Source organism: Cryptotermes secundus, unplaced genomic scaffold (assembly GCF_002891405.2).
Source record: "Cryptotermes secundus unplaced genomic scaffold, Csec_1.0 scaffold442, whole genome shotgun sequence".
Taxonomy (NCBI): domain Eukaryota; kingdom Metazoa; phylum Arthropoda; class Insecta; order Blattodea; family Kalotermitidae; genus Cryptotermes; species Cryptotermes secundus.
In genome coordinates, this window is record NW_019718275.1 from 443,553 (window position 1) to 469,632 (window position 26,080).

A 26,080-nucleotide genomic window follows, 5' to 3' on the forward strand; every position below is an offset into this window, starting at 1 on the left:
TTACCTTACTTCGTTCTAGAACCCAATTATTATACATCCTTTTCTTAGGGCGAGAGACCAATTTTCACATTTATTCAAAGCAACAGGTGAAATTGTAATCCACTATACATTAATAGTCAAATTTTGATAGCAAATGTGAAGAAATACAAACTTTAATTGACACTAGTAAGGAGGTTGGTCTAGAAGTAAGCACAAAGAAAACTAAGTATATGTTGATATCTCGTCACCAAAGCACAGGGCAAAATCATGACATTTTTGCCTGTTGAGAGGAGGAATGCATGTAGAATACTGGTGTGAAAGCCAGAAGGAAATAGACCACTGGGAAGACCAGGGCGTGGGTGGGTGGACAATATTAAAATGGATCTTAGAGAGAGAGTATGGGAAGGATGGATTGGATTTATCTGGATCAGGATAGGGAGGGCTCTTGTGAACACGGTAATGAACATTCGGGTTCCATGAAATACTGATAAATTCTTGAGTAGCTGCAGAATTGTCAGCTTCTCAAGAAGCGCTCAGCTCAATGAGTGAGTGAGTGATGTAAAGAAATATACTTAACTCACTTTAGCAAGAATTCCTGGAAAATTAACCACTTAATAGTTAATTTATTAGAGCAATTCTGAATATGAACGAAAATAGTTACGTATTCTTGTTCTATTTTTAACGTTTCAAAAGATTTATATTATGATCCAGTTAACATATTTTCATTTATGCTTTTAAATGAGTTACACTCCTTTGTGTCCACGTGTAAATGTGAAAGTTATGTCATTTTTTATGTATCTTACGTCACTGTGCTCTGAATGAAAGTGATAGGGTACAGGAATGAACACAATTTGATTCGGTTCAGATTGTCTCTACATGTACCAGCCTCTAATATGAACATTAAAAAACGTAATAAGAGATTATAGGCCGGATATGATTCAGCAGCTCACTAAAGTAACTATGAAATTTAAATGTCCAATTCTTATCTTTCTGTATGGCGTTAGAAGCATTCTGTTATGGCTCGTTCTCATTACCGTTTCAGAGTGTTTAATTAAAATGTTATCTTGACACAGGATTGTGATTTATTGTTACTTTACAATGCTGACAATATATATAGACCCTATAGCGTAGGGCAGTGTTTCTCAACCGCCGGGCCCTCGTCTTACAGAAAAAAAGAATTTATCGGGCCGCGGTCTAACAAAGGTTTAAAATCACTGGCGTAGGGTGACCAATTAATAATGACTTGGAAGGTATTCTGAAGAAAGCTGGAGAGACGAAAGAAAACCATGAAAACTTCTGACAGGATACCTGATGTAGCGGCTGAGATGCCAACCAAGCACATTCAGAACACCAGGCTGCAATAAGCAGCTCGAGACTAAAGGTTTTTAAGTGGGATATTAAAGGATGCTATTATATCCGAGATTATAGCAGGAGCCCAATGCTTGGGGGTATAACTGAGCCACCCTGTTCCTGAGGGATATAACTACGGGAACCTTGCCCTCCAGGTTTGGGGAGTCTCGAATCTGAGATAGTAAAATACTGTCACGAGTACCGTGGGAATCAAATTTGGGAATGACTACGTTGGCGAGGACCAGCAGTAACTCTAACGTTAGATCCATCCTCTCCTCAGGGAGGATGATATGTAAGGGCCATGAAAGCAAGTGCTAAGGTGAAAAAAAATGTTGGGCGTGAGTCTCAAGGAGCCCGTCGCCAAGACGAACTGATTGGCGTTATAATTGCAGTCGTAAAGTGACTCTGACTATAGAATATATAACGTCAAATGGTAGAATTACAGATCAATGATGACTTCGAAAGGATTTGGAAGGAAGCGGTCGTGACATCAGAGAGTTACTAACCCGGAATTTGACTGGAGGGACTGAGAAAAGTCACGAAAGCCCTCAGGATAATCGGTGTCACGGCTGATATTCTAACATCACCTTCCGATATGAACCGAGAGTGTTATCACTGCAATAACAAGAATAACCTTCCATATCGCTTGTATCTGGTTCATGTAAAGGTAATTTTCTTTCCAAATTTGGTTAGATACTGAAAATTTTATGAAGAAGGTAGCATTAAAAATCAGTGTATGCTAAAAGTGCAGAAGATTTATGAATATGTGTTTTAGAACAATATGTACCCAATAAAGATAGAGGGGCGGATAGAAGCGACCAGAAGACGAGCAAGAAGACGTAAGAAGATGCTGGATGACCTTGGGGATAGAAGAGGATACTGTCATTTGAAGGAGAAAGCTCTAGATCGCATCAAGTGGAGGAACTGTTTTGGAAGAGACTGTGGACCTGTCGTCTTGACAGATTACCGATGAATGAATGTACCTAATGTATATTTCCAACCACACCGATCCCCACAAAATGAAATCCTCGCCGCCTTATTGACTTAATACATTTCTTTGTAAACGTAATAATGAAACAAACATTTAAGAAGCCTAATGTAATTTCTGCTTGGAGTTCATGCTCGTACAACATGTTATTAATGCAACGCGTTCTATGTTACCACCGATTACAGTGGCCGCGCATGAAATGCCTTCACCTTCTCGAACACTGGGATCGTGGGTTCAAATCCCATCCAAGATATGGATGTCTGTGTTTATTCTCTGTCTTTGTCAGGTATCGGCCTTGCAACGGGCTGATCACCAGTCCAAGGAGTCCTAATAACTGCCTTAGATTAAGAAACTGCAGTGAAACGAAGAGTTTCACGGATGCCTTATCCACCAATCTGGGAGCAACAGAAGAACTGTGGTATAGATGATTCCTGTTTTCGTCGCGAGTTCTTTCGCGACGCTTATTTGACCCGTTTACAAACTGGTCTGCATAAATAGGCTTTAAAAGTAATGGTCATTCATTATATTAAAGTAGAACCGATGTATCGTGTACCTTTGGTTTTGCAGTGTTCGCTAAACAAACATGTGATGCAGTATATTTTACAGCTATGGAATTCAAAACAAATAATTACAGAGCCACTCAGATACCTCATATAAATGTCACATATTTAATACACTGTCTTGTAATTAACATTTCAGCGTATGTTAATATGAAATACCGTTAAATTTTAACCCCCCATATTTCATTCACAGTAAACGATATTTAACTTGTATAATTCGAAGTTCTCACAGTGGTGAATATGAAGTTCTGCCTTCTGGGATATAACATCGTGTTAAAGTCAACCAGCATGAAACACGTTAACAAGTAGAGCTGTGTTTGCTACTTGCTTCACACTGGTTTCTTGCTTCGACCCTGAAGATGGAGGGGACATGTTCCTCCAAAGGATTGGTTGACTTTCAACGGACTACAAGACGTTATATCCCAGAAGGTAGAAGACTTCAGTATATCAATTGTTGTAACTGATATTCAGACGTTTTCAATTCCATCCCCCCCCCCCACATAAGAATACTGTTCTCCCATTGTGCATTCTCCCATTCTCCCATTGTCACGCCATTATAGGCCCATCATTACATACAATGAATTGTTATATACGAATTCAGTACAATTTTAATTTAATTATTAATATATTTCAACCGAAGTAAATAATATTTAATTCAGAACAAAAAATATTACTTCAATGTTAATAAAATTGTCATATTCTTATATGCAGGTAGTTATGAAATCAAGAAAATGCATGGATAAATATGTCGGATAATTAACCTGAAGTTTCAAAATGGCCAAAATTAAAGTCCGCCGAATTTAAAAAGATTCTGAGACACTTCATCTGTCTCTCGCCATAATCCATCTCAATATAATCATCCAGTCTTCGTTCCAGAATCCTACACGCATCTCCCTTCTTATCTTCCAAGATTTCACTTATTCTCTCCCGGTTAAAAGTTACATGTCACATCCTTAAAAACAAATAATAGAATTACTGCTTCATTTACCGGATATCCCCCTCGTTGGTGTCTCCACCTTATCGTGGTGAGGGGGTTTGAGTATGCCAAGGACCCTGAGAGCTATACCAGCGGTAGCGTAGCTACTGGCAGGGCCTCCCTTGCTGGACAGGTCAAAGGGTAGGCATCAGACGAAGAGACACATCAAAAACCAAAAACTGATGCCGGAAGCAGCGTCATCAGCAGCGACTTGAAGCACAGAGCAAATGATGCTCGAGATGGTTCAAGTTCGTATAGCAACAGGCGTGACCGGAGTGGTTTGAACGGCTGCTGTACTGCGATGTGGAAAGCAAATGGAAAAACTACCACATTATCACTTTTCCTGGATAGTCTCTTTCCAAAAACAGAGATACCATGTATGCGAGATGTTTCCTCTGGAGACAAAACAAACCGGAGGGGCGGATAGAAGTGACCAGAAGACGAGGAAGAAGACGTAAGAAGATGCTGGATGAGCTTGGGGACAGAAGAGGATATTTTAATTGCAGGAGAAAGCTTGAGATAGCATTAAGTGGAGGAACTGTTTCGAAGAGACTGTGGACCTGTCGTCTGACAGATTAATGATGAATGAATGAATACCGGAAATATTAACTGTCAGTTGTGATGTAAGGTAACGATTGTGGTCTTCTGGCTTATGACACCGTGCTGATATACACAGAACCAAAACCGTTTCACCGATGTGAAAAATTTTAGTTTCATCAAAGGAATCGTTTCCGTGACTCTAAACCCTGTGTCATGAAGGCGCATGGTGGAATTAAGTTAAAGCTCCACACATCCATAGCCTCGGTACTAATTGGTGGAGGGTGGTAAGATTTACATTCCGGCCGCTTTATTCCCAGTACCGACTGGATACGAAATTTGGTTGCCCCAGTGTCAATCTGGACATGACGACGGAGCCAAAGCTCCACATCTTTGCAGAAAATCAACTGTGGCCGTCTGATCATGACTAGCAACTTTACTCACGAAATAAGCTAACCGTAGTTTGCATTCACATTGTCTTATCAGAGTTAAATTGTTTTAAATACATACGACACACAAAATATAAATTTAAATCTTAGAAATAGCGTTTTCCTTTTATTTACTATCTTTAGTTCAAATTTGAATGTCCCTATGAATTCTCCAAATATAATATTACCAGGGCCCGGATTTTGATTACCTGAAAATATTTAAAAAATGATCGAAAAAAATCAGAAAAATTACCTAAAGGAGAAAAGAAATAACACTTTGCTTCCATATTATTCACATTTCAGAAAACATATGAAGAAAAATTCCCTAAAATGACCAAAAATGACAAGAAATACCCATAAAAGTCCAAAAATTTACAAAAAAATTACCCCCAAAATGAAAAAATGACCCTAATCCTAAAATTGTCAAAAAATGACAAAAAATTAACTATAAAATTTACATTTCTGTAACCAGCAGCTCATATCCGAGATTTATAATTTAAGAGCATCGCATAGGATACAAGGAAAAAAAGATGACATCATCAAAATCCGGGCCCTCAATATTAGATATTTCTCTCCATGCCATTATACGGACTGTCCCACATTCTGAAACTTACAATCTCACCAAATCATTTATATAAAATTTTAGGTAGATTTGGCGCTATGTTGAGTCACTGACAGTCTTGTTTACTAAACTACAAATAATATATAAATTAAAATAAATTCATAAATGCAGTTTATACTATATCACAAAAATTTAATCACATTGACTACAAATATTTAACCAAAAAAGGGGGCGATTTGCATTTCGATGTCCAATATTTCTCTCTGCCACTAAATATTAGATCGCTGCTGGATATATACGCTTCCTTTCCATAGAATTACGAATCTGCTATGTCAGAGGAGCCCAAGTCCTATAAATTAGCTCGGCTGTAAGTCACCGGGCAGTACTGACCTGTCCTGTCCTGTGTCCCTCCCTCACTTCAAGGCACACACTACTAAAGAGAAACTGACAAAAAAAAAACTGCACTAGAATCAGCTGTTACCTTGTAGGCTGCTAAAGGCAGACTGAATTGTGAGAGACAGGTACACTGAAAGTTGCAGCAAGAACGAGTACAGGTCCTGTCACAATTACACACTCCCCTCCATCCCTCATTCAGGTACAGTCAGCTTAATAACTAGTTTCACAATTAATATGCCACAACGGACATGTGAAACTTGTGTGATATGTTGTAAAGGAATTGGTCTCACACAGTCAGTTGAAAGAACCATTATGTTCTGTGAGGACTTCCTTTAGTTTCTAGGAAATGAGGCTGCAAAATTTAATTCAGAACATTTTGTTCTTGGGTTATCTAGAAACGTCTTCTTAACTACCGAGGCAACTGGCTTAAGCGGTAATAATTCGAACTTGTATTCAGGAAGTAAGAGTCGAGGTTTTCACGGCGTTGACTATGAAGAAAGTCATCTGGGATGTGACGCCGTGTAGATATTGTGTTAGCCGACGTTTCGGAGGAACGTATCGCCTCCATCTTCAGGATACAAAACAAGACTAAATCCGCGAGCGAACCAGCGTGAGCAGGTGTAACAGTCTCTCACAGTTAAAAGTTACATGTCATATCCTTAAAAACAAATAATAGAATTATTTTTTCACATAACTGTCAGCTGTGATGCAAAGTAAAGATTTTGGTCTTCTGGCTTATGACGCCGTGCTGACATACACACAACCAAAACCGTTTCATCGATGTGAAAAATTTCAGTCTCACCAAAGGAATAGTTTCCGTGACTCTAAACCATGTGACATGAAGGCTCACGCTGGTTCGCTCGCGGATTTTTTGTTTTCTATCCTGAAGATGGAGGCGATACGTTCCTCCGAAAAGTCGGCTAACACAATATCTACACGACGCCACATCCTAGAAAACTGTTTTCTTGTGTTCGGGAAGTTTGCGATTCGAATCTCGTCATGATCACAGCCTATCTTAGCGGAGGTTTCTCGTATTTTCCCTCAGTCCGTCCGAATGACAGAGAATACCTCAAATCAGGCCAAGATCGCTTCCGTTCACATACTTTCCAGTACTCTATTCACCGTCGTAGAACCATTTCATGCTGCATAGATGGAGCTAGTGAAAGCGTTCTTAAATCAACTACAAACAGATTTCTCAACCACATAGTAACATGATTACATATGGCGAATTGGGAACATTTCGAATTATGCGGTTGAGCAATAATTAATTTATTATTCCGGCATTTGCCGATCACAGTGGCCGTCTTCGGCCGTTCGAACACTGCGATCGATGGTTCGAATACAACTCAAAGCATGTCTGTATGACTGTATTTACTCTGTGTTTCTGTTGTCCTGTGTAGGCAACGACTTACATCGGGCTGATCACACGTCAGAGGAGTCTTTTCTTTTTTTTCCCCCTTGGCACTACAGCCCCAGTGGGCCTAGACCTACCTCCATGAACTTCTCCGTTCACTTCGGTTTTTCTTGATCTTACACATTCGGTAGGACTCCTTGGACGGGTGATCAGCTCGTCGCAAGGCCTCTACCTGTACACAAACACAGAAAAACGCATACACACAAACTAAACATCCATGGCCTGAGTGGGATTCGAACCGACGATCCCGGTTTCCAAGCGAGTGAAGACAGTACATGCCTTAGACCGCTCGGCTACCGTGACCAGCCCCAGATGAGTCTTACCGACTAAAATTAAGAAACTGAAGTGAACCGAAGCGTTTCACGGATGCCCTACGCTCCCAGTGGGAGGAACAGGGATAGATAGATAGAGAGACAGATAGATAGATAGATAGATGGATAGGTAGATAGATAGATGGATAGGTAGATAGATAGATAGATGGATGGTGATAGATAGACTCGAAGGGCCATAGCTCAAGCGGTTAGTCACTGTCTTCCCACCGCGGCGGCTCGGGTTCGATCCCGGGTCAGATCAAGTGGGATTTGTGGTGGACAAAGTGGCGCTGGGGCGGGTTCTCTCCAAATACTTCGGTTTCCCCTGCCAATTCCACCAAATTCTCCATCATCATACTCACCAGGGGCAGGCTACAATAGGCCCATCAGTGGCCGCCATGCCAGGTGGACCCAGTTGGACTCCACCCCCCACTAAGCGAATTAAAGAAAAGAATTTAGACAGACATTCCGGCATTTAACTGGAGAACTAGTCTCAGGATGGCCTACCTCCGGTTCTGAAGACGGTGATTATAAAGACGACCGTCTTCCGGGATTTGACGCAGTGAAGTTTGGTAGATAGCTACCAACGTTTCGGAAGAACGTGCTGCTTTAACTTTCAAGGCAGAAGCCAATTACAGGAACATGTGCTTCTCTGAGGAAGAAAATCCATATTTCCATGGAGAGGATGTACACATGTACCGTCTGCATTATTTCTTTTTTATTATCCTTCAGTTTGACGTAACTCTTTGTACACATTCACTTACCGTTTTATTAATTACTATATGTTTCGACCTTATTGGCCATTCTCGGATATATAGTCCTTAAATTTACACTTTTTGTCCTCCCTACGTGATTTGGGATAGCGCAGTCGGTACAGCGATTGGCTACGGGCTGGAAGGCGAGGGGCCGGAGTTCGAGTCCTGGTAGAGGAAAGATTTTCCTCCCCTCTACGTCGCCCAGACCGCCTCTGGGTTCCACCCAGCCTCCCAATCCAATACATAACTGGAGCTCTTTCCCTGGAAGTAAAGCGATCGCAGCAAAAAACTGACCACTCGCTTCCAACTAGTGCTGAGGTCAAGAATAAGTGGATCTACACAGCCACTCCCCAATACATATTCATGGAGTAGTGCTTAATTAATTAAACAACTTTACTTTTCTTCTTTTAAAGTTCTCCCTACACTGTCTATTGTACACAGTAGAAGTGTTTGTTTAAGATTTTATATGTATGTAAGGTCTCTTTTATACAAGAATCTATTAACATTAAAATTATAATTAAATATTAATATATTAAAAGGTGTATTAATGTGTCATGTTTCTCGTGCCTCGTGTTGCGAAAATATTCTAGTGATATCCACAAATGCGGCTGTTGTTCTGCGTTCTTACTGATATTTATGGGGTTTTTCTCTGTGATCTAAAATATAAATGTATTTTATTATTATCGTTATTATTATTATTATTATATTAGAGCAATGAATCTGTACAAATAATTGTATCGACCGAGCAGTAATAAAATAATAAAAATGACGCCACATTGCAATATTCTTGGTCTGTATTATGGTCCAGCTGTTCCTGTGCTTAATTAAGCATCACATTTTGAAGACATACGAGGCAATGGATGGGTGTGTTCCTAAACTGAACGCTAATTTGTAGTTACTATTGAGATTCAAGCGCCGGCCGCTTTATTCCTTGAGAAGTAGCATAACGGAACTCAGTCCCTTTGTGGACAGGACAGAAAAGGCAGAATTCCTTCTGTGCTTTGGGCGATAAGACAGCAGTTGTCTAAAATCCAGTGGAAATCAGAAACATCACACGCACATATACACGTAAAAGCAGGTCAAGGTGGGATTTAAACCCATTTATGACTTATTTATGAAATGATTATACGATCAACTGATATGAGTCATCCATCAAAATGTGAACTTCATACATATTGTTACTCGGAAAATATGCATGGGAGTGAGGAGGACTCCATACTGGGTTTTGGTGGGAAAGTGAGAAGGAAAGGAACCACCAGAAACGTAAGTGGGAGGATAATATTAAGGTGGATCTTAGAGAAATAGGAAGGGCTGATATGGCCTGATCAATCTTTCACTGTAGAGAGACCAGCTCCTGGTGGTTAATGACAACGTTCGGATTATATAAAATGTTGGGGAAATTCTCAAGTAGCTGAACGACTAGCAGCTTCACGTGAAGGATTCAGATCCACTGAGTGAGTTACTTAATATTCGTATCTTATCTAATGACGCCATCAGTAATCTTTTATTGCTAGTGGGGTGGGACTAAGTTCCTTGCACTGCGGCCACTTCTGGCCTATTGTACCAGCCCCAGATGATAGGTGAGGGTGAGTGTGGCCTCCGTAGTCCAGAGGTAACGTTCTCACCTCATGACTCGTAGTACGCGGGTTCAAAACCGGCGGAGGTCGTGGAATTTTTTAAGGGAGGAAAATTCAGGGAACAAGTCCTCCGGGAGGGACTTTAAGCCGTGGGTCCCGTGTCGTAGCTTTACGGCACGTAAAAGGACCTCATATCTCCTAAGGAGGTCACTGAGCCAAATTCAAGGGCATTTCCCGCCCAACAGTAGTCTCTAACGTCTCTGATAGATGGGGGAAGCATTATAGATACCGCTAAGCCAGTAGAGGCCGAACTCGCTGGCTTGGTCGGGACTGATGGCAAGCACCAGTATCGGTAGGGTATAGAGACTGGTAGAATATCATAGAGGGAAGCACAATGGACCAATACTGGTTTAAGTGCATGGGGAAACCCACCCTCTCCAATAACTAAATAACTAACTAACTAGGTGACGGTGATTGTGGAGCAATTGGTGGAATGAAGATTGGCAGGGGAAACCGAAGTACTCGGAGAAAACCTGCCCCAGCGCCACTTTTCCCACCGTAAATCCCACTTGACCAGACGTGGGATCGAACCCGGGCCCCTGCGGTGGGAAGCCAGCGATTAATCGCTTGAGCTATGGCGCGGTCTACGCCATCAGTAACTTCAACGTCAAGTGATCGAATGATTGTGATTAATGAATTGGACAGGATGTGGAAGGAAACTCTGTGGCCTGAAATTATCTTGTTTGGAGGTACCGAGGATAACTCAGTTCAGGATAGTCGGTGTCTCGACCAAGATTCAAACCGGGCACTCCTCGAACGAAAGTCAGAATCGTTATTAGTTTTTCCGACTTGCTCAGTGGTATTTTGTGTAAGGATATGAGCGTCTTCCTTGCAAATTCTTGCCCGCTCAGCCCCCATGATAATAACCCCATGTCATTCGACAGTGTATAATCATTGCAGTTAAAATGGAGTCGTTAAATAACCTAAGTGTATGGTAGCAGAAAGCAAGGTTAAACACCTGTAACGTTAGGTAGGTCCCATTTCACCACGGCATGGCGCGTCCTCGTGTTGCGGAAGGAGGAGATGCCCTCCAGGTAAGGAGGGTAGCGGCGAATATACTGAATAAGCAGTCGCGAGCAGCCAACGAGGGACAGTCCTCCAGTTTAGGGGTTGGCCGTGGGCCTTATAACTCCTTGCCGTAAAAAAGAACTTTGTTACTAGATGTTACACAGGAACTTGGGCTCAGAAGGTTTCTTAGGGACGACTGGGTAAAAGAAAATGTGCATGAGAATTCACACAAGAGAGTCGAGAGGATAAAAAACAAACAAAAGAAACTCCGTGGTTTTAGACAACAAGCAAACTATACCGACCGAACGACCGCCACTTGTCGGCAAAGTTAGTGCCAACTTTAGCGGATAGAGTGGGTCACGTGGTCAGCGCAACGAATTCCCACTGCTGTTTCCTAGACCGGAACCGCTATTTCCTTGAACTCGTTCCTGAATTATCCTCACGAGACTGAGTGGACCTTGTTTCAGACCCGTTACTTTTCAGAAAACCTGTTAGCGCCCGGAATCGAACCCGAGGCCTCTGGATCTGTACCCAGGAACTCTGACTACTAGACCACAGAGGTGGTTGATGGGATGATAATATTAAAATATATCTGAGAGAAACAAGATTGGCGGATATGGACTTTATTCGTCTGCCTCAGGACAGAGACTAGGGGAAGGCTTTTATGAACACGTTAATTAATCTTCGGGTTCCGTAAAATGTTGGAAATTTCTGGCTGAGTGCCTGTTTGCTGCTAAAAGACCCAGCCCCATTAAGTTAGCAAATACTAACGACCGCCACTGGACACGATCCAGAGACAATTTCATCCATTTCCCTAAGATCAACATTAATAATAGACTTTCATATTCTTTTGGTCTTCCAAGTGGACATTTTCTAGAAGTCTCCCCATCCCAAATTTTGTGAAGATACTTGACCGTAGTTGGTTGTGGCACTATGCTACAAGCCGAAAGGTCGCGGGATCGAATCCCGATTATGCCTTTTTTTTTATTTACCTAATCTTTCCAGCCGCACTATGGCCATGTGGTCGACTCAGCCTCTGACAGAAATGAGTACCAGGAATATTCTTGGGGGTAAAGGGAGGCCGGCGCGTAAGGCTGATAACCTTAACGTCATCTGTGAGCCGATTGTCTAGAAAATGTGACAACCTCAACATCTCACAACATCATGGGCCTCCACGGCGCATTACAAGAATACCTTTACATTTTTAGTTCATCGCAAGGGATTATCTTCAGGGTAACCAAATCAATATTTCTATAGCTTAGAAATCAAAATGCTGCCTTTGTTATTTTGGTGTAAAGCCATTACTGACCCATATGACTAGAAGGGAAAGAGTTTCTGTGATAGACCAGTGGATGCTCCTAGGATTCCACTGAAAGGGACCGGTAACCAGGAAATAAGACGTTTTGGTCGCACGTCTTCGAGTGACCGGATCTGACGTGACACATTCCACATGATGTTCCCACTCCGCTGGTCACGCGGAGACCGTGCCACTTCCGGAAACATCCTCGCAACTGCGTCGGATTACAGGATGTTCACGACGCCATTCACTGCTGCGTCATTAAACGCACGGACGACAACGTGTTTTCTTGTTTACGCACTTATCTTGACAAATAAATTAAGGAAGAACTAGAACTCAAATAGGCTGTTATGTGCTCATGAAGTAAACTTACTAGAAGGAACGTAAATACCGCAGAGATAAATGAAAAGTCCCTAACCAGGAAGAAAACTGATTATTTGCTCCTGTCTTGTCACCAGAATGATGGCCTAACAAAAAGTTCCGGCAAGAACTAATTGCCTGCTTTCCATTGTTGTGACAAGGACCGCAAAGAAAAAGAAAGAAAAAATAGGGAGATACACAGACATACAGAAAGCAAGGTGATCTCATAACCCTCTCTTTTTTTTCAAAACAAGGAAAGCGTGCTAATAAATAATAATTTCTAAATATACTTGGGTACAAAACAAAAAACAAACTCCGTAGCTTTAGTCCGCGAGCGAACTATACCGACCGAGCGACCGCCGCTTGTCGGCGAAGTTAGTGCCAACTTTAGCGGATAGAGGGTGTCGAGTGGTCAGCGCAACGAATCCCCACGGCTGTTAATTTCTGTGTGACGTAACATACACTCGTATGTCTCAACAGAACTACAAAATATAGAGCGCCCACAGTTAAGGTGGAAGGGTCAACATATATTTTAAGAGGATGGAACAGACCAAATATGGTATAATCCATGAATATAATGATATAAAAAAATCTGCCGAAGTACGCAAATTACGAATCTCCCTATAACACAATCTTCTGCAGCCTCCTATTACTTGCTCCTTCTTTGGTCCAAATATTCTTCTCAGCGTCCTGTTGTAGCGTAGACAGATAAAGATAAATTTAATCCAAATCAGTTTAATAAATTCGGATTTAAACTAGCGGAGAAATGGGCGAACAGCTGAACCACGGGCAGTATTGCAGTAATTTTACGCATTTCACGTGAAGAACACGTTTTAAATACTCTACAGCTTACAGAGCAAGGAGCGCTAATGAAACGCAGAACGTGCCAAGTCACTGTAACGGGACTGCATACCTGCCAGAAGGCACCAATGTAGACGCGATCAATTAACGCGCTCACATATATGTCTTATGTCAGGGTGTTAACTTTCGCGTGTTACCACTGTCTAATTGTTTGATTTCAGGTAATAAAAACAATAATATTTGCAAATTAAGCCTTGTTATCATAATCCGTACGTAAATATTAAGACATAATTTAATGTACACACAACCCCTCTTGCATATTGTTTTATCACATTATAGTAACATGATAATTTGTTTCATAATGACTATTTTTTTTTCTTCCTTGGCACTACAGCCCCAGTGGGCCTAGGCCTACCTCCATGAACTTCTCCGTTCACTTCGGTTTTTTCTAGATCTTACACATTCGGTAGGACTCCTTGGGCGGGTGATCAGCTCGTCGCAAGGCCTCTACCCGTAGACAAACACAGCAAAACGCACACACACGAACTAAACATCCATGCCCTGAGTGGGATTCGAACCCACGGTCCCGGCTTCCGAGCGAACGAAGACAGTGCATGCCTTAGACCGCTCGGCTACCGTGACCGGCGTAATGACTATTTACACAACTCTATGACTGACATAGCTTCACATCTTTATATATGGAAGTGCTCGGAATTTGTAAATTACATACACAAACTTAAAGGCATGCTTTACATATTTTTAAGTTTTCTTTCTTTAAATTGGCTTAGTGGAGGGTGCACGGCGGTCACTGATTGACCTATTGTAGCCTGCCCCTGGTGATTATAATGATGGAGAATTTGGTGGAATGATAATTGACAGGGGAAACTGAAGTACTCGGGGAAAACCCGCCTCAGCGCCACTTTGTCCACCACAAATCCCACTTGATCAGACCCGAGATCGAACCCGTGCCGCCGCGGTGGGAAACCAGCGACTAACCGCTTGAGCTACGGCGCGGCCTATTTTTAAACTTACTTTCCTTCTTCCTACTGCACTAGCAGTGAACCTACTGGACAATAACGAAACTACACATAGACTGGAAAGCTACACCGTACTAATTCTACCAGACAGACATGAGTAAAACCCCAATACAATAATTATAATAATACCTAAGTAAATAAAGAGAAAATAACGTGTATATGAGGTACGCCACTGGGCATAACTCATTCACGAGCCAGTATTTGTTGAACACATACATTTATTGCAGAGTCTGCAGATTAAGTATAGTCACGTGTAGGGCGGTACGCGTGACGAAAATAACGGGTTCTAGTTAAGATGATTGGATATATTAGCACCTTGGTTACAAGTTCTCTTAATCACACTTAAATACAGCGCTATCGCTGATTTACACAAACTGGTCCTCTCCTGGTAACGCAATTAAAACATAGAAACTATAACAGTCTCATTAAATCACACCCTCCAATTATAATTGGATAATATAATGAATAATTATTCATGTCTAATAATTATAATATAATAATAATTATTAGACATGAATAAAGTCTTCTAATCACACTTTAATTCTTCACAGGTCGACTTCTAACACGTCTTCAACTAAGAAATTTCCGTGTCTGTCTCCCACGGAGAAATGACTGAATTCTTGGTGTTTTTCTCGTTAAATAGTTTCCGCACGGACCACGCATAGAAAACAGTTCTATTGTTGCATAAGGAAGACCAACCACGGAACAAGCCACGCGATTCCTAGCACTGTTGGAATTTAACGTCATTGCGCCTGCGCGGAAGTGTGTTTACTGAATCGCTGCCTAGCAACGCTCTGGCCATCCACGTTACGATACAATAAATGTGTGAAAGAAATCCCTCTCAGGTAAAAATTTAAAAATTTGGTCAAGAATAGGCGATAACGTCAGTGAATGTAATTAGTTAAGCATCTTACTAGTAGAATATCCCTATATTTCAACATAGTTAATATGACAAATTGCTATTGGACACGGACCTGAGTTTCGGACAGGAATGCATCACGAGGAAATTTCCATCCGACAACAGCATTGAGCGTTCCAGGAAGAGTTTTCAGGACGTAAAATCAATGGCGTGGAAACTGAAGCATTTTCTGACGATCATGTTGATGATGACAATAAACACGGACACAAAGGAGTCACCTTGATAGCGGTAGTAACGCGAATCTCAAATATCGGCAATATCACAGACAAACGAGCCTATTGCAAAATAACGGTTAGTCATGAACCTACAAATCGTCAAAAAGTTTAGAGCTGGTGCGGTGAAATAAACTACAATAAGAGGTACTTGTGTGGCCGTCAACGCAAAAATCAACGAATAAAACCGATATTACCTGTTAGTATTCTCAGAATTACTGGAATTTTGGACATTGTCCGTTATTCTGCGTAAAAATGAGAGAACAAAGCGTTTCGGAAACTGGATCTATTTCCGTCCTCAGGTGAGGAGGAGACACCTACTCTGTTGGGTCATATAGGTCGTATATAAACTTGACAAAAGTGTCATACGCTTCTGAGAACTTGGTGTTCAAAACACGGCAACGGTCTTCTCGAATTTGACTCCCACGTTCTTTGAACATGCGCTGACAGACTAAACCAAGCTTCCGGAAGGTGAATAAATGATTTTCCTTGGTGTTTGATAACTATGTCGCAGCAAAACTTGAGGTCGTTCAGGGTTCTGGAGAATCTATGGCACCATAAGAAGAGGACCCTTGATTTCCATGGATATCATGACCTGAATGAAAGTTCAGATGCTTACGCCGATGTAACCTGTTATCTCTGCAGGTGTCAGTTTAGGGCAAACTTCTTCAAAAATCTAAGGATGTTGTTGGTGGGTAAAGTTGGGTACATGCACATTGGAACACATCGATGACGCTTAGGCGCTCTTCCATAATCATGAATGGGGTCGAAATCCAGCGCTATTTTCAATACAGTGCAAGCCACGTTCCTCTTTCCACTGGCGGTTGCTACTGAACTGAAACCTAATCTTAGGAACACCTATTACGTTCAGAATTCACTATATATATTCACTAACAGTTTCGTAAAAATGTGAGTTCTGATGTCAGTTGTCACGTATTAGTGATAAGACACGCTTAAGACGTGCAAATACAATTAATTATAGATCTTTCACTATTCCATACACTCCACAAATTACCACAACACACACTAAGCCTTCTCACTCTTTTACTGTCTTAACTAGTCGTTGATAGGTAGCGGCTTTCAACACTGGAGATTCCTCTGACTGACTGAGTGACTAATAAACTGCTTTTGGCCCTCGCCAGTGGAGTGATTCTCGGTTCCGAGTCCCACTGGATTCATGGCCTTATTTACCGCCTGAAGGCTCTGGGAGACTTCTGGACGATATCCCTGCCTGCCTGCCATGTTAAAGTCAAAGTACTTTACAACTGGCGGTTTATCGCCAATCAGTTCGTCTTGGCGTCAAGCCCCTTGAGACTCACGACCAGAGATCTATCCTTTTCAATTGATCCTTTGCGGTAATAGTCCTTATATAATATCCTCTCTGTATACCTGCTAAGTTGTTCCTGGCCCTCGTCATAGAGATTATTCTCTCAAGGCTATCAACTAGCTGCGAATGCTGACTAACGGGACGAACCACATAGAAAACACATCTAACGGTTCTTCTTTCGTTGCGTGTGTATCGGTTGTCAAGGAAACGTGTTTACTGAGCCTTTGCCTAGCAACGACAGTATCTTACTGCTCCACTATCCGCCTTTCAGGCATAATATCGCAATATTATCCTTCCGTCTATGGCCAATAATATATAATGAAAAAAATGTGAAGTATGAGAAATATTGTTGTCGGTGAATATCAAGGGAGGAGAATACTTAAGAGGCCTAGGGTGGACCAAGGGATGTTATTAGAACCAGTTTTGAGAAACATATTGAGAAGGCGCTGGCAGGATTTTACTAGCTCAGAGTGGAGCCCACCACAGGACTTCCATATGCAGTGCAATGAACCTTCCTGTTTTCATAAAATCAAGCAATCCCTTGGCCACTTGAGTTACTGCACATTATCAAGCAACGCTCTCCAAATAAGATCTAAAAGTTTGTGACGATGGTACACTGCTACAAGTATTATGTTTTTGGACATTATCCATCATCCTGTCTATATTTTCTAAAAAAAAAAACTGTCCTGTTTATTTTACAAAACACAAGGTTTTGGAGACTGGATTCTGTCCCCGTCGTCAGGTAAAACCTACTCAGTTGGGTCCAATACACAGAGCTAGTCCCTATCTCCGGATACCAAAAACATAGTACTTGTAACGCCGTACTATGGCCTTGTGGTAGACTCAGCCTCTAACAGAAATGAGTACCAGGAATCTTCCTGAGGGGTAAAGAGCAGCCGGCGCGTAAGGCTGACAACCTTACCGCCATCTGTGAGCCGACTGTCTAGCTGTGGGAGCCTCGACGTCTCACAACCTTACGGGCCTTCACGGCCTGTTAAAGTGATAGCCTTACTTTTCACCTTTATCTACAACAGCAAATCGCGGTAAAGCGTTCAGCCTCAATTATTACACAGGTGAACTTGTGACCATATTTGGGCATGTGTTGTGATTAAGAGGTAATTCATCGTATGAAACAATTGAGACTGACTCACGGTCACGGTTGGTAAGAGGCATCACATTCGGGTAAAACACAGATGAATTCTGCGGAGTCATGATTATTGTAGCGACATTCCGTCTTGCCATGCCACAAGGTCACATTCTTCTGTTCGCAACATGCAGATTACATGTAGTAATATTCCACAGTATGAACAATCAGCTTTCATAATGGAGAGCGAGGTCTCGTTCTGTTGCCAAGCAACGTCAGTGTCAATGGTAACTGTCGTCTTATCGGTAAGGATTACATCATTAACCATGAAGGCGTAAGGGAGAGAACGGAGTTAATGTTTTACGCCATCTACAATTCGTCAATAAATGGAAGTGAGTGGTGAATTTTACTTTCCGGTCAGTTTATCTCCGAGTAGAAACTTTCAGTGGTTTTGACTGTACATGCGAAAATAAAATTTCCCTTTCTTCGTTCTGAGACTTCCGGTCATCGAGGCCGTTGTCAGTCACTTTGATGACCTAACTACTGCGGGTTGTATCAATTCAATTAAATTTTTCCATACCTAAGAAAATCGTGATCACGGGGGTCACTTGTCACGTCAGAATGGTATGTCCTCAGGTGTGACTGAAGAAGATGAGCGCCAGATATGAAGGGTAAAAGGTAAGTTTGTTTCCCCCTTTGCTCAATTACCGTAATTACGCATGTATAGGCCGCGTGCGTGTATAGGCCGCAGCACAATTTTCAGAAAGAAATTATAGAAAAAATAATTTTCTTGGAATATTATTTTAGGAGTAGAACACCCTGTATTACTAATTATGAATATATATGTTTTTAAATGAAGTGTGATTTCGAATATATCGAATATAAGCCGCACCCCACTTTTCCTCTTGAATTTTTGACAAAAAAATGTGCGGCCTATACATGCGTAAATACGGTAATTAAGCAGCATGGCATGAAGGAGTGTCGAGAAGTGGAGCTATACCTCCACCATTTTTTTTAATTCGCTTAGTGGGGGGGGTGGAGTCCAACTGGGTCCACTCGGCACGGCGGCCACTGATTGGCCTATTGTACCTGCCCCGGGTGATTATAATGATGTGATCAGCTCGTCTCAAGTCCTCTACCTAAACACAGGGCAACACAAACACATAAAAAACGTATACACGTACCGAACATCCATACATTGTGTAGGATCCGAACCCACGATCCCGGCTTCAGAGCGAGCGAAGACAGTACATGACTGAGACCGCTCGGCTACCGTGACCGGCTGTGTATAAGAATAATATATAATAATTCAGTCCGTACCTCACAGGAAACAGATCCGAACCCACGATCCTGGCTTCGGAGCGAGCGAAGACAGTTCATGCCTTAGACCGCTCGGCTACTGTGACCGGCTGTGTATAAGAATAATATATAAGAATTCAGTTCGTACCTCACAGGAAACAGATCCGAACCCACGATCCCGGCTTCCGAGCGAGCGAAGACAGTGCACGCCTTAGACCGCTCGGCTACCGTGACCGGCATAGTCACTTTACCTAGCTATATATTACCCACCATCATCTTCAAAATACAGGACAATTAAATCTGCAAAACTGAATTTCTGTATTCAGCTTTGGTATAATTATACATGTTTCAAGTAATAGTATTAGTGAGAACGTAAGTTATCCAGAGTTTGAAAACAAAGTCGGTGGGACGGGGTTACGTTTGAATGGCAATTTACGCGTAGAATATAGTTATTTGCTTTAACCAGAGGGTCGTTAATTTAAAAACTTTCAAAGAATTAGTAGAAAATTTATATTTCAAGCCTTTTGTTTGTTCTGAGCTCTGAAGTACTGCTAGTTTCTTTTGTTTCCGGTGTTCATTATGATCTCGCGTATTTAACTGAGTAAACTATGCGTGTAAAATAATAATGCATAGGACTGAAGGATAAAAAAAATGGAGCTTTACATAAGCTTCGAAACAACAGAAGACTCTAGAACGTATGACGTACATCGCGTCTTCCTTAACGTATCGGCGATTCAACTACAATATGACTTACTTACTTACTCATGGAGCTGAGCTCTTCTTCAGGAGCCGTCAAATCTGCAGCTACTCAAGAACTTCCCAGCATTTTATGGAACCAGAAGGTTCATTACCGTGTTCACAAGAGTCCTACACTGGCCCCTATCCTAAGGCAGATCAATCCAGTCTTTCCCATCCCATCCTGTCTCTCCGAGATACATTTTAATATTGTTCACCCACCTACATCTTGGTCTTTCCAGTGGACTCCTTCCTTCCGGCTTCCCCACCAATATCCTATATGCATTTCTCCTATCCTCCATTAGTGCTATATGCACTGTCCACCTCGTCCTCCTTGACTTGATCACTCTAATTATACAAGTACAAGTTATGAAGCTCCTCATTATGCAGTTTTCTCCAATCTCCTGTCACTTCATCTAAAGAAACATATACATATTAGGAGCCGGAATAGCTCAGCTGGTATGGCGAAGGGCTACGGGTTGGACGTCCGGCTTAAATTTACAGCAGGGTAAAGTAATTTTTCGCCAGTCACGGTAGCAGAGCGGTCTAACGCATGTACTGTCTTCGTTCGCTTGGAAACCGGGATCGTGGGTTCGAATCCCACTCAGGGCATGGATGTTTAGTTTGTGTGTGTGCGTTTTTCTGTGCTTGCGTACAGGTAGAGGCCTTGCGACGAGCTGATCACCCGCCCAAGAAGTCCTACCGAATGTGTAAGATCTAGAAAAACCGAAGTGAACGAAGTAGTTCATGGAGGTAGGCCTAGGCCCACTGGGGCTGAAGTGGCAAGGAAATAAAAAAGTAATTTTTCTCTTCTCCACAGAGTCCAGACCGGCTCTGAGGCCCACACATACTCCTATCCAATGTGTACAGTGGGGTTTTACCCGGGGTTAAAGCGGCAGGGAAATGAAGCTGATCACTCGCCTCCCTCTGCTACAGAGGTCAAGAATGATTGAGCTACACCTCCATTTCCCTATACGTCTTCATGGCGTGGTGCTTAATTAATTAATAACAGGGATAACTTTAATTATATTTATTTTCTTATTGCGTAGTAGGTGAACAGGCCATTCGGAAATTCATTTGGAAGTCCCTTACAAGTCCTCTTTATCTGGTACACTTCTTTTCCTGTTCATTTAGTTGTAAATGTTAAGATATGTATTGTACACGCGGAGGCCGTCCGCCGAGTACTGCTATCTATCAGATATTGATAGTAACTACATTAAACATGTATTGTTTATTTAAGAAATTTGCATCTAAGGGATTTATAAGATCTGTACCTTAGCAATAGCAATCCACCGTCAAGGGACTCAACAAAATCTTCCGAGTTTCTGTGTGTTAATCTCAGCTGTGTCATGCAACATGTTGTGGTCACACCAAATACCCAAGAGATGGGTCTACTCGACTCGCATACAACGCCATCTTCAAGCAAATTGAAGTACTATCTGAACAGCGCAGCGTTACACGGTGGTATAATGAAACATTATGCTGTGTCGTAGTTAAAACAGCATGTATTTTCGCCCTAGTCTTAGAGATTTTCTCAGATTTAATGATTCCCACTGCCACTATGCACTTGCTGACATTACGGTAGTAATGCTGTTATGGTCGTCATAGCGACCATCATCAGGTACTTCAGAAGCGAGGACAAGCTGTAACGGCAGTAAAAATACCACCAAACTAAAAATCTGAAGAGGAAAAGGTCATGAATTTTAAATTAAATTTTAATTTAATATTTGATTGTAATAAAATGTAGGAAATATCTTTATCGATAACTGCCATCAGCGAGTATAGCTTGTCATTACATTGACGTACCTGATAACGACCGTATTACGAGCGAAACAAGTACCAGCGCAGTGCGACAATGTGAACGCTTCAATAAAGTTACACAGCTTCACATAACAATTTGTAATGTTCCAACCGTATTTGCCGATTTATGTAGCACAAACAGAAATCGTTTAAACAAAAACAATTACCGTTTACCAGTCAGTGTTTTCTGTTCCCAGAAAAGTTTCAAGGTTACCTAGCAGAAGCAATATTCGACAGTAAGTTCATTACTTAACGGTTAAAACCGAGAACAATATATTCAAATTTATATCCTAATCTTGTTCTTATGTTTATCGTATAGGCATCACTGTTCCAGATTTATGTTTGTAGCAGCGCAACAAGAAAATGGAGTCTACATTTAACTGTAACTTAAACTATTTATCTTTCCTTCTTGAAAAGCTGATAGTCGATCAGCTGGACAACATATCTCATCAAGAACCTACCACTATCCCCTAGTTTGAGCCAGATTGAGTCGGTCCACATATCCACACCTTATTTACATACAATAGGTTTTACTGTTCTTCCATTTACGCCTAGGTCCACCAAATTGTCTCTTACCTCCAGGTTTTCCAATTAACTTGTTATATAAAGGTAAAAAGGTAAAGTTGTCCTTCTGCTTAACTAATTAAACACTAAGCCATGAAGGCGTATGGAGGAATGGATGTATAGATCCACATTTTCTTGGCCTCGGTACTAGTTGGAGGTGAGTGGTCAGCTTCACGCCCCAGCCGCTTTAGCTCGGGGGAAAGAGTCCCCTGTATCCATTGGATAGGAGGCTGGGTGGGTTCCAGAGCCGGTCTGGACGACGTGAAGAAGAGAAAATTCTTAATCGTACCGAGACTCGAACTCCGACCCCTCGGTGGTCCAGCCCGTATCCAACCGTTATACCGACTACCCTACTGACGTGTGTGAGGATGACTATGCTTAATACTTAAAAGGAAGTGACATGTATCTACAACGTAAATTTTTAAAAGATCCCGAAAATGTATGAAATGCCTTGAACTTAAGAATGCAAAACGACGATATTTAAAAAAAAAATGTTCTGACTAAATGTTCCGTCCTTCAATTCTGGAGCGCCATTTCTTTCCCCCATCACTGTACTTTGTGCATGAGAAAAGAAGAAAAGAAACGCCAAATGCGCCGTGGGTTCCGGGCCACTTACTGATTAAAACATTTCTTCACAAAAAATTTGTAAAGCATGAAAGTTTAATTTGTAAGTTAATCCCCAGAACTACAGACGCCAGGAAAGAACCGCAAATATTTTTAATTACGAGAGGCCTTGAAGAGCCGAACGTCACAAGAGCGGTTCTATCCAGAGCGGACAATAAATTCTTCAGTTTGCTTCAAAAAAGCAACGCGATTTAGAAAGTAGATGCCAATTTTCCCTTCCTTTGATCTCGCTGTAGGCTGTGCATGAGCTAAAAAATATACACATAATAATACAAATAATATATACAATACAATGATATTTTGTTTTTTTTAAATTGTGTTGGTATACGTAATTTCCGGTTAAACTATACATTATTATTATTATTATTATTATNGTACAATGTTACACGTAATTACTTTCATCTACACTGTGCTAAGTCTGTAATTGGCCTTGCGGCTGTTGACTTGGCACACAAATAATAAAGAATTGAATTATTATTATTATTATTGTGATTATCTGCTCTTCACGTAAAAATTGTCCCTCTGCTAGACGTGCAACATCTGCTAATGTTGTTTGCAGGGACGCTGACGTATTCAGAGCCAGGAACGTTCTCCTTAATCACATTCTACATGTATAATATTGTATAATTGTTACTATTATTATTTGCACGAACATAAACAACAAGAACACTGAATTATTATTATATTATTATTATTATTATTACTGAATATGTATACTTGTCTTTTCTCAATTGTCAACAGCAACTTGGATTTGTGATGATATCATTATTATTGTTATTATTTTGTTTGTTTACCTCCAATATTTACCTTTAATTATTATTTGACTTTATGTTGTGTTTGTCCAGTATGTAACTACGTCTACCTACACTGTGCTGAGTCTGTAACTGGCCTTGCGGCTCTTGGCTCAGTACATAAATAGTAAAGAATTGGAATTGAATTACATTTTAAAGCGCTCCAGGCGACAAAATCTTGATACTCTTTTATTTTTTATTAGCGTTTTGAAGACAAATTTCACTGTTCTTCTATTATGGATACTGTTGGTCTCCGTGTACTCACTAGGCAATTACACACTTTTCCACCTTTAACGTCAGTAATGTCTCAAGAATCAGCCCTTCAACAAGGTCCGTCATAGCTGCAAACAACATCTGCAAATCTCCGGTCATTTTCGATAAACATAACATCTCACTTGAGGATTATCTTTTCCTCTGCTTGATCCTACTGAGTTACGTCATTATCGTGTTACCTGTATTATGAGTATTTAATTTTAGCCTACTTCTAGTTCCAGCTCTAGTTCTAGTTCTATCACTAGTTCGAGTTCCAGCTCTAGTTCTATCTCTAGTTCGAGTTCTAGCTCTAGTTCTAGTTCTATCTCTAGTTCGAGTTCTAGCTCTGCTTCTAGTTCCAGCTCTAGTTCTAGTTCTAGCTCTAGTTCCTGTTCCAGCTCTAGTTCTAGTTCTATTTAGCCTTCGCCTAGCTTTTCCTCAAGTAAAAGTCTTACTTCTGTTAGCTGCGCTTCAGCTGCTAGTGTTACTTGTAGGGACGTTAACTTATTTTGAAGCAAAACTGTTTCTCTTCACCATATTTTATGGCCGCGCCATAGCTCAAGCGGTTAGATGCTGGCTTCCCACCGCGGCGGCCCGGGTTCGATCCCGGGTCTGGTCAAGTGGGATTTGTGGTGGACAAAGTGGCGCTGGGGCAGGTTCTCTCCGAGTACTTCGGCTTTCCCTGCCAATTTTCATTCCACCAATGGCTCCACAATCACCCTCACCTATCATCTGGGGCTGGTATAATAGGCCAGAAGTTGCCGCAGTACACGGGACTTAGTCCCACCCCACTAGTAATAAAATGAAACTATATTTTATACTGGCATTTTCTTAGTTACTAAAATATTAATTGCATTCGTGATAATTGTATTTATATATACGTATATTATTTCTTACAGCATAATGGTTGGGATGACTGCACTTAGTGAATCTTGATTACTGTTTAAATGATACAAGTTGCCTTGTTTTGTCTTTTATTGCGTGTATGTGTTCGTTTGGTATCCTTGTTCTGCTCGTGCTGGCTTCATGATTAGCCTTATGGCTGTTCAGGAAGCAAGTAAATAAATAAAAAGTATTGAACTGAACTGAACTATTTATTAAGTCTACAACGAAGCTACAAGCAGACTCTCTGGTTAATTCCATCTGTGTTGAGATCTAATTTATAAATCTATGTGTATGTACGCCGATCACAGTAGCCGCGCGGTCTAAGGCATGAACAGTCTTCACCCGTTTAACACTTGGATCGTGGGTTCGAATCCCACTTGAGGCATGGATGTCTGTATGCGTTTATTCTGTGTTTGTGCTGTTCTGTGTAGAGGTAGTGGCCTTGTGACAGGGTGATCCCCCATCCATGGAGTCATACCGACTGTGCAAAAGATCAAGAAACTGAAAAAGAGGCCAAGACGTAAAAAAGGGCTATAAAACCATAGATAGATAGATAGATAGATAGATAGATAGATAGATAGACGTCTATGTACAGCAATTCAATCGGGGCATATGCAGGAAGAAACACTCTGGGAAAACTTGGCGTAAATGAGCCAATAATTTGAAATTGCATTGACTGTACATCTCACTGACTATTTCTTTCCGAAAATCTGTATTGATGATACTCTTCAGGTTAAAACTGAAACATAGGATTTCACGATCTGACAGCGGTGGTTATTACAGGGGCCCATACACGTACTAATCTGGCTCGCGAGTCCGGCTCGGCGAGCTTGACTCGGGAGCCGGGCTAGGATTAATTTCACCACAAACGCATGAGCTGACTCCCAACTTTGCGACCCACACACGGACGAGTTTGGCTCATTGGAATCCGAGTCGAGTCGGACTCGCGAGCCAGACTCGTACGTGTATGGGCCCCTTAAGAGTTCTGTCTGCTAGGATATAAAGCCGTGTACGTAGCAGGTAGCAAGTAGAGCTCTGCTTCGTGCTGCTTGGCTTATCCTTCGACACCGAAGGAGACATGTTCCTCCGAAACGTCGGTTGCATTTTTACGGACTACACGGCGATGTGTCCAAGAAGACAGAGCTCTTCATAAACTGAAACATTCGAGAACAAGACACGCAGCACAGCACAC

The 26,080-nt window shown here is 41.5% G+C and overlaps 1 long non-coding RNA gene across 2 annotated transcripts in view; it reads right to left on the minus strand.

The window, feature by feature from the left end:
- Positions 1-26,080, minus strand: part of LOC111875338 — a 129,710-nt gene that overhangs the window by 102,744 nt on the left and 886 nt on the right. Inside the window, exon 1 of one of the 2 annotated variants that reach the window (XR_002844707.2) lies at positions 5,771-5,855. The exons of the other annotated variant lie outside the window; for it this stretch is intronic. This is a non-coding gene — a long non-coding RNA (uncharacterized LOC111875338). Of the gene's footprint in view, positions 1-5,770; positions 5,856-26,080 lie in introns of those variants that run through there. 2 annotated transcript variants of the gene reach the window in all.